Source organism: Alligator mississippiensis, chromosome 13, assembly GCF_030867095.1.
Source record: "Alligator mississippiensis isolate rAllMis1 chromosome 13, rAllMis1, whole genome shotgun sequence".
In the NCBI taxonomy this organism is placed as follows: domain Eukaryota; kingdom Metazoa; phylum Chordata; order Crocodylia; family Alligatoridae; genus Alligator; species Alligator mississippiensis.
This window is the reverse complement of record NC_081836.1, coordinates 36,802,590-36,811,993: the sequence shown is the minus strand read 5'-3', so window position 1 is coordinate 36,811,993 and position 9,404 is coordinate 36,802,590. Positions and strand designations below refer to the sequence as shown.

The window sequence follows — 9,404 nt, the reverse complement described above, 5'->3', positions numbered from 1 at the left end:
TCAGCTGTGGTCTCACCAAGGCTGAGTAAAGTGGGAGGATAACTTCCCAGGTCTTGTTTGAGATTGGAAGATGCAGGCCAGAGTTTTGTTTATTTTGCTGGATGCAGTGTTGCTTTGGTGGCTCATGTTCATCTTGTGGTTAATCATGACCCCCAAGAACCTTTCAGACATGATGCTAGCTAGCGTAGCACTGCAGAGCCTGTAAGTGTGGTGTGGGTTCTATCTATGAATCTATGAAAGATGGAGCACCTTGCATTTCTCAGCATTGAATGCTATCAGGATTTGATCTGACCACCTGGTAAGCCTGTCAAGGTCGGCCTGGATTGCCAGCCTATCCTCTAGGGTGATCACATTTTCCCATAGCTTGGTGTCATCAGCAAACTTAGCCAATCCACTTATAACACTTGAGTTTAGATCATTTATAAACACATTGAAGGGTACAGATCTGAGAACAGAGCCCTGCAGGGTGCCACTGGTTATGGTGAGCCAAGTTGATTTGGTTCCATCAAGTATCACTCTCTGGGTTCATCCACAGAGCCAGTTCTCCAGCCATCAGACTGTGAAATTGTCTCAGCAGCAATTTCGCAATTTTTCCATGAGGACATCATGAGACACCATTTCAAAGGCTTTCTTGAAGTCTAAAAATATGATATCCACCTCGTCTCCTTTGTCCAGTTGATGTGTTACCTGGTCATAGAAGGAAATCAGGTTGGTCAGACAAGATGCATCTGCCATGAAGCCATGTTGGCTCTCTCTCAAAATATTACTTTCTGTTGGGATGTTGCTAATGGTTTTCATTGACGATTTTTTCCAAGAGTTTTCCAGGGATTGAGGTCAAGCTAATTGGCCTGTAGTTCCCTGGATCGTCCCTTCTCCCTTTTGAGAAGATAGGCACCACATTGGCCCTCTTCCAATCATCAGGCACCTCACCTGAGCACCATGAGTTCTTGAATATCCTTGCCATAGGCTGTGCTATAATGTCAGCTAGTTCCTTTAGCGCTCCTGGGTGCATTCCATCTGGGTCAGCTGATTTGTGGATGTCCAGCCTCTTAAGGTGTTCCCTCACAAGATCAGTGGCAATGATGGGCACAGGTTCACCCTTCCCCTGGTGATCCTGCTTCTTCTCAGGCAGGGCGATCCCATTAGGCTGATGGAAGACCAATGTGAAATAGTCATTAAGGAGATTGGCTTTTTCCTGGGTGTCAGTTATCAGCTGCCCCACTTGGTTTAGAAAGGGTCCGATGTTACCCTTGCTCTTTTTCCAGTTTCACACATATTTGAAGAAGGATTTTTTATTGTCCTTGATTTGAGTGGTGAGTTTGAGTTTGGTTTTAGCCATGGCTTTCTTAGTTTTCTCCCTACAGGTGCAGGCTATTGATGAGTACTCCTCCTTAGCAGTGTTTCCCCATCTTCCATCCATTATAAGTTTCTTTTTTTTAGGTGTAGGAGGTCCTTGAGTTCCCTATTGAGTCAAGGGCTCAAGTCCAGCCCTTTTGCTACCTTCTCTGCAGGTTGGAATGGACTTCCCTTGTGCTTCAAGGATTGCATACTTGAGGAATGACCACTCATCATGGACATTCCTCCCTACCAGATTGTGATTTCTCAGGGCCTGAACAACTAGCCTCCTAAGCTTGTGGAAGTCAGCCTTCCTAAAGTTGAGAACTTCTGTATTGCTGACTGACTTGCCAGCTTTGTGATGAATAAAGAAAGTGATCAACTCATGGTCACTGTCTCCCAGCTTCCCTTCAATTCTCAGGTCACTGACTAGATCATCCCCTTTGGCCAGTATCATGTCCAGCAGTGCCTTGCCCCTTGTTGGTCTGTAGACTTCTTGAGACAAATAAAGCTCAGCAACACTTGTTAGGAAGCATTGCGACTGACTGGATTTGGCTGAGTGCTCTTCCCATGAGATGTCTGGGTAGTTAAAGTCATGCATGACAGCCATGCACCAAGAGTGTGCAGCTAGGTCAGCCAATTTTCCTTTGAATTCCTAAACAAAGGAGCAGACTATTTTTATAGACAAGACAAAAAGTGAAGAGATATAATTTTACCAATAGGGATCACAGGACACATCTATGTGAGATTTTACTGTGGGGCAGAGCTGTAATGCAACCCTGCATGTCCAGAAGTGGCAGATAGTGGAATGACCTTCAGGGAAGATTAGCTGTGTAATAAGCAGGGATAACTCTGATGAATAAGCAGTCATAGATGAAGCAGCAACAGCACATTCTGGTGAGGACAGCAGATGGCAGTGGTTTCCCTCCAAAAATGCCATTTATATCATTTGACAGTGCTGTGACATGATGAGTACAGGTCACCACTATAATAAGCCTGCCCAAACCCCAGCCACAGGTCTACAAGTCCTCAATAGCAGACCAGGCAGAAGAAGATGTTAGACTCTCAATGGCTGCAAAGGCAGATGAAAGTTGTAGCAGCATGAGATCCACAGTTGTCTTGGTATCCTTGCCATTGGATCAAGGTCCCATTCTGTCAAGACCTGTGTGGAAACTGATGTGCAGCAGTTTCTCCATGATAAAAGAAGTCATGCACAGGCATCTTCATGAAAATAGCTTTTCCATCACATTCCTCAAACCCTTTGGTGACCAGCTAATGGTGATGGGAGCAGGATTGTGAGATCTGGAAGCTCCTAGTCATGAACTGGCACGAAGGCAGCAGTTACAAGAAGGTCATCTAGCACTTAGATGAGACCAGGAGTGTGATTCAGCAGCTGTAACTGTAACTGAGCAGCCCTCTTCAGGATCTGCTATGTTCATTCCACAAGGGAATAGGGCTAGAAGAGGTGCCTAAGCATAGCCTGTCTGTGAAGTTTTAGCCATGTTCTCCTGAGGTCAAGTCATCATCTCACCTGTGACCAGGTATCCCTCTCAAACTTGCCTTCAATGACTGTGATGGAAAAAGGAGGATACAAAAGTATACACAGTCCTAGGGGATGAGATGGCTCTTACTTCCAGGGGTCAGAAGACTGGCTACTTTTCTCAGGGCTCCACCATCCCCATACCCTGCCCCTTCCACACCAGATGTTCTGCATTTGCTAGTCTCAGTCCTCCCTTCTGGGAGCTCTGGCTTCTCATGTTCTCTGTTCAGTGCAAAATGGGCTCCCTAGTCTCCCCTCCCCAGTTGGTTGCCCCATTCTTCCCCGCATGGGTCCCAAGCTGACCATCCCACTATTTGGTCTCACCCTTATCTTTCAAGGTGGGATCTGGGGTGAAGCAACGACTCACACTGATACACTCCTTGATCTCTTCTTTCTTCCAGGACCCGGGAATGGCTGCCCACACCCACTCACTGGCTGAGACACTGTGGCCATTTCATCTCCCTGCCTCTGCAGATAAGTCACTGGGATTCCCTCTCAAGCCCCAGGGTCAATCCCTCCTCGGTAGTGTCTCTTTGCATTTCTTCCTGATCTCCTTCAGACCTTTTCCTTCAGAGTCAACCCCTCGTGCAGCAATCCTTAAATCTCCCACGCCAACCAGCTGGGTTTACTGTGGCAGTCCCGCCGACCAGCTGGGTTTACGGTGGCAGATTCACCACTTTCCTGGTTCCTCCAGCTGATTCTGCTAATTGCCTCCAGTGTGGCATTTCTCCCACCTGGGTTTGTTGCATCCTCCTCCCTCACCCAGGCTCATCCCGGTAAGTTTCTCTTTTTTTTCTTTCATTTGTGCCTTCATGGCAGAGTGGGTTAACTCCCCTGTCACACTGTGTCTAATACAGTATTCTGTATTTCTTCCTGACTGGATAACCGGGTTCAATGGGATTACCTTTACTGTGGTCGAAAATACCAGCAAAGACACAGCATCATGTTCAGGACCTGGAACATCAGGCACCCCTAATAGTGAACACCCAGAGTGCCATGCTGCAATCGTGGCCCAAGAACTCAGGTGACACAACAACAATGTAGCTGCACTGAGCAAGACTCAGCAAGTGTGAGATGGGCAAGCTCAAAGAACATGGAGGCAGCTATACCTTCTTCTTGAAGGGTAAACAGGAAGGAGAACACCAAGTTTACAGAGTTGGTTGTACCATTAACAATGAACTCATAAACCAATTTAATGAGTTCCATATCAGAATTAATGAGCACTTCATGACTCTCCATCTTAAATTAGTGGGGAGCCAATATGCCACTATCATCAGCGCGTAAGCTCTGACTCTTGACACCACCAATGATACCAAGGAGGAATTCTATGCCAACCTTAACTAAATCCTTTCTGACACTCCAGAGGGAGACAGACTTATTCTTCTGAGTGATTTCAATGCCAGAGTCAAAGGGACTTAAAACCTCTGGAACAGAATCATCAGCAAGGAAGGAATAGGAAAGGTCAACTCCAGTGGCATCCTCCTGTTGACCAAATGTGCAAAATGTGGAATTACCATCATCAACACCCTGTTCTGCCAGAAAAACAGGCACACGACTTCATGGCAACACTCATTATCTAAGCACTTGCCCCTGATTGACTATGTCATCATCCGTGCCTGGGATTGCAAAGATGTCTGCATCACCTGAGCTATGCTAGAAGCTGATGATTGCTGGACTGATCACCAACTCATCTGCTCAGTTATGCCACTCAAACTGCCTCCCAAATGATGACTGCAGAAAAAACAATGCCAACAGAAGATCAATGTTGAAGGAGTCAAGGAAGCAAGACCTCTTCCACCAGTGCCTCTGTAAAAAAACTAGTGAATTCCAATCAACAACAACAGGAAAATGACAGCAATGTGTGGGTTGCCCTCAAGGCCGCTGTCATCAGTGCCCATGAGGAGACACTTGGATTCTCTACCAGGAAACATCAAGACTGGTTTGATGAGAATGACTGGGAGATCCAGGAATTGATCCATCACAAATATAAGGCCTTTTGTTCTTGGCAAAACACCACCAACTCCAAGAAAAAGAAAATGGATCTCCAACAAGCCAAGGCAGAGGTCCAAAGGAGGACCTGCAATATGAAGAACAACTGGTGGAAGACAAGGCTAAGGAGATTCAACTTCTCACTGACATCCACAATATTCACAGTTTCTTTAGTACCACCAAATCCATCTATGGTCCAAGCACTCAGGGACCAACACCCTTGAGACCTAAGGATGGAAGAGACCTGACCAAGGAAAGGAGAGCCATCGATGCCCACTGGAAGGATAATTTTGAAGACCTCAGTTGAGGCTCTGTTGTTGATGAGTGTTCTCAACTCCATTTTGCAATATTCAGTCAGAGACAATCTCAGAATCCTTCCAACCTGTTATGTGGTGAGGAAAGCTATCAAGCAGATGAAAAACAACAAGGCCAACTGGAATCTTCAAATGAGGATTCACATCATAGCTGTGATGGAGCTCACATCATAGCTTCATGCCCTTATCTTAAGGATCTGGAATGATGAGGAAATCCCAGATAACCTCAGGGACACCATGATTGTGACAATCTTCAAGAAAGAAGACAAGTCCAACTGTGGAAATTACAGAGGGATCACCTTGCTGTCCACCACAGGAAAGATTATTGTGAGAAACCTCCTGAACCATCTCCTTCCATTTGTTGAAGAGCTCCTCCTGGAATCTGTGTGGGGTTAAGGCATCAAGAGGCAAAACTGACATGATCTTCACAGCTTGCCAGCTGAAAGAGAAATGCTGGGAATATAAGCCTCTCTACATGACCTTCTTGGACCTCACAAAAGCTTTCAACTCTGTCAGCTAAGAAGTTTTGTCAGGGAACCTTCTGAAACATGGATGCCCACTGAAATTTGTCACCATTCTCTGCCTGCTCTATGATAGTATGCAAGCAGCGGTTCTCAGTAATGGATCTTTTGCAGATCCCTTTGAGGTTAAAACAGGAGTTAAGCAAGGCTGACTCGTTGCTCCAACACTCTTCTCAATATTCCTTGGTGAGATGCTACATCTGACCAGCAACAACCTTCCTGACAGAGTAGAGCTAAACTACCAAATGGATGGTAAGCTGTTTAACCTCAGACAACTGAGCCAAAACCAAGACCACCCCAACCTCAATCATTGAGCTCCACTACTGGTGATGTTGTAGCATGTAATCATAAGGAAGCAGACCTTCAAGCAATTGTTGACTTCTGTACAGAGGCATACAAGAAAATGGGACTGATGCTTAAAATTCAGAAGACTGGGGTCCTCCACCATCAAGCTCCTTAATGAACAGTCCCCAGCTCCGGTAATCCAGATACATAATGAAACTCAAGAGAATGTTATTTCCCATATTTTGGAAGCTCTCTCACAGAAGTATGACATCATTGAAGAAACCCAACATCTCCTCAAATGTTCAAGTGTAGCCTTTGGATGCCTGAAGAAATAGGAGTTCAAAGATTGCAACATCAGATACAAAATCAAGTTCATGGTTTATCAAGCAGCCATGATCCCCACCTTGCTGTATGGAGCTGAAACACTGACAACATACAGGAACACCTAAAGTTTTTGGAGATGTATCATCAATACTGCCTGCAAAAGATCCTCCAAAGCCAGTGAGAAGACAAACGCATCCATGTTAGCATCTTCCTACATGCAAAAATTTTGAGTATTGAGGCAATGATCATCCAACATCAACTTTGATGGGCCAGCCATGTCATCCAGATGTCTGACTCCAGATTCCCAAAGCACGTTTTATTCTCCCAACTCAACAAAGGCATATACTCAAGAGAAGGGCAGAGAAATCACTTCAGGGATGTCCTCAAGGCCAACGTTAAAAAAAATGCAACATCGAGGAAGAGTCTGCTGCAGGGATCTAAGTTTTTTAAAACCTCAAGACAACACACCATTGCATATGTAGACACTGATGGGACTGGCCAGGGCACAAGGGTGTGTCAGTTCAGGGGCTGCTTACCAGCTAGCCTCACACTGAAGCACACTCATGCCCCAGCCAGCTGATACATAGCATGCTGACTGGAGTCAGAGGAATTGTGGGCTGGCAGACTGACACCTCCCTCCCCGCCACCCCACCAGTTAGGACTTTCTCCACCCCAGTTCAATGTGCTGTGGTCCCAGGCATATATTCAAACATGGCACCTGGAAGCAATAAACTCTGGCACAATATGTGACAGAGTTTATTCCTGTGCATTCATTGAATATGTAGACATGCCCACTGAGACTTTAGGCCACTTTCCAAGAATAGGTTTCAAAAGCCCAGAAGGGCTCCCATGCTAGAGAGTAACTTACAACCATGCCACAAGTAGGTTCCATTCTTTCATCTCAATCCCCACATTGTATAGAGGTCAAACTGGGCAAGAAACAATCCTCTAGGGGCCCTAGGCTAGTTGTAAAACAAAATGGTATTACAGAACAGCCCTGATCACCACTGGAGTTAACCCTAGCCCTAAGAACCTTCTCTACGAAGCATCCCTTTCATCTATCAAAATCAACCCATACACAATATACAAAGGTGTCATAAATGATCAGTAGCAACAGGATCAATTTAACCTACATCTTCCAAGTCCTCATCCACCTTAACCAGAAGACTAAGTATGTGGTAGTAGAAATGTTAGGATGTACCCAGCAAAAATTTCCTCCAGCCTGATTTTCAAAAGTGCAAGCACCCATAGTTCTTTTTATTAATAAAAGGAATTGGTTGATATTAGATTTTTGAAAATTAGATATCTAACATGGACCAGTTAAAAAATAACTTATTAGAAGGGATCACAGCAAGGATGTAGAACCACCACAGAAAGTTCTAAGTGAGCTACATTATGAGTTATGCCTGCCTACTCAACATCTCAAACCTTCTCATGTTATAGCAGCCTGTCTCAATCAGCTAGAACTCGACAGAGATGCAAGACCTAGCTGTGCTGCCATTTTATAAAGAGCTCATCCTAGTTCTTCAGCATGGAACTGCTAGGAAGGTAGGTTTCTACCTCTTAAGCTGAAGTACAGCTTCTTAAACTTTTATATAAAATGGCAATTAAGATGTAGAAACAAGCCTCAAGAGGAAGGTAATCATACACCATTAAGTAATATATAATACAGACATATGCTTCATCCTCCCACTCTGCTCATGGTGGCCTTCCTTGGGGGGGGTTGTGTGTATTTTTGTTTGTTTGGGGTTTTATGGGGGCAGTGTGTGGCTGATATTCTTTATCTCCAGATTGCCTGCAATATTTCTTTTTTAAACTTATTGTCTTCGGGTGTGTTCTGTGAATGTGGTGAGCTTAATACTCAAGTTGTTGGAAAGACAATTTATAAAATAAAAATAATTAAGATATTCAGATAAAGTAAAAGGACTTGCAGTTTCCGGCACTTCTTTACGATCAGTAATGAAGATCTCACGCTGGAGAAGGTGGTGTAGTAGTGGGTTAAAGAAACCTTTTGTCTTTTGAGAATTAACTTTGAAATCCTAGAAGTGAAAATCATGGTCACTTCCCTAGTGGATGTTTACATACATCACAAAACCACTGCACAGGTTGGCATGATTGGCAGGCTCAGTTCACAAGAGACCCAGAGTGAGAACAACAAGGGCATTGTGGGTCAAGCTTGAGTTGCACTAGCAGAGCTGTGGAGGGAATACTGCAAAACACCTGTCTGTATTGTGCCAGGTTCTAGGCATTTTGATTCATTTTTCCACTTTAATGAGGACTAAAATCATCTCAGACTTACACAAACTAAAAGAAAGAAAGAAAGAAAGAACGCTTCACGAATTTGCGTGTCATCCTTGCGCAGGGGCCATGCTAATCTTCTCTGTATCGTTCCAATTTTAGTATATGTGCTGAAAGAAAGAAAGAAAGAAAGAAAGAAAGAAAGAAAGAAAGAAAGAAAGAAAGAAAGAAAGACTTTTGACTTTTAAGAGACCTTTATTCCCCGGAGGGTGATGACTCGGAGCCAGTCAAAAGCATGTACAAGGACGCCCAAAGCTCTGGGCCTCGTGGACAAGGCCTGGGCTCGTGGCCTGCAAGGCCTGCCCGTACACGCTAGACAAAAAAACACCAACCAACACAACGAACATAAGGACTATTTACAGTATTTACAGTTCTGCCAGCAGGGACACCCATGGAGGCCTCCGGGGTCGACCCGCACGAGCAAAAGTCCAGGGCCTCGGCCCGCTCGACGCGTCTCTGCGGCTTGAGCAGCCGGTGGCATCACAGAGCGAGGATCAGGCGTCCCGCCTCGACCCGGCACAGCACCCCCTCGAGGGCCCAGCGCTCCTCAAAGGCGGGCACCGCCCGCCGGAGGACAGCGTGCTCAAACTCGAGCGAGAGGCGGGCCCGCACCAGCAGGCGGAAGAGCTGCAGGGCGTCGACCATCCCGGTGCCGCTGAGCTGGTTTCGCCGGCTCTTCAGGGTGGCCATCTTGGCCTGGCCCAGCAGGAAGTTGGCCAGGCTGACCGTGGCCCGCTCGGCCGCCCGGTACGGAAAGGAGTGGACGTAAGCGTCTTCGGAGAGGTCACGGCCCAGTAC

The 9,404-nt window shown here is 45.7% G+C and overlaps 1 non-coding gene across 1 annotated transcript; it reads right to left on the bottom strand.

The window, feature by feature from the left end:
* Positions 1-8,625: 8,625 nt before the first annotated feature.
* On the bottom strand, positions 8,626-8,730 carry LOC132244698 (U6 spliceosomal RNA). Its single transcript, XR_009456436.1, has one exon. It is a non-coding gene; the product is annotated as a U6 spliceosomal RNA (small nuclear RNA).
* Positions 8,731-9,404: the final 674 nt, after the last annotated feature.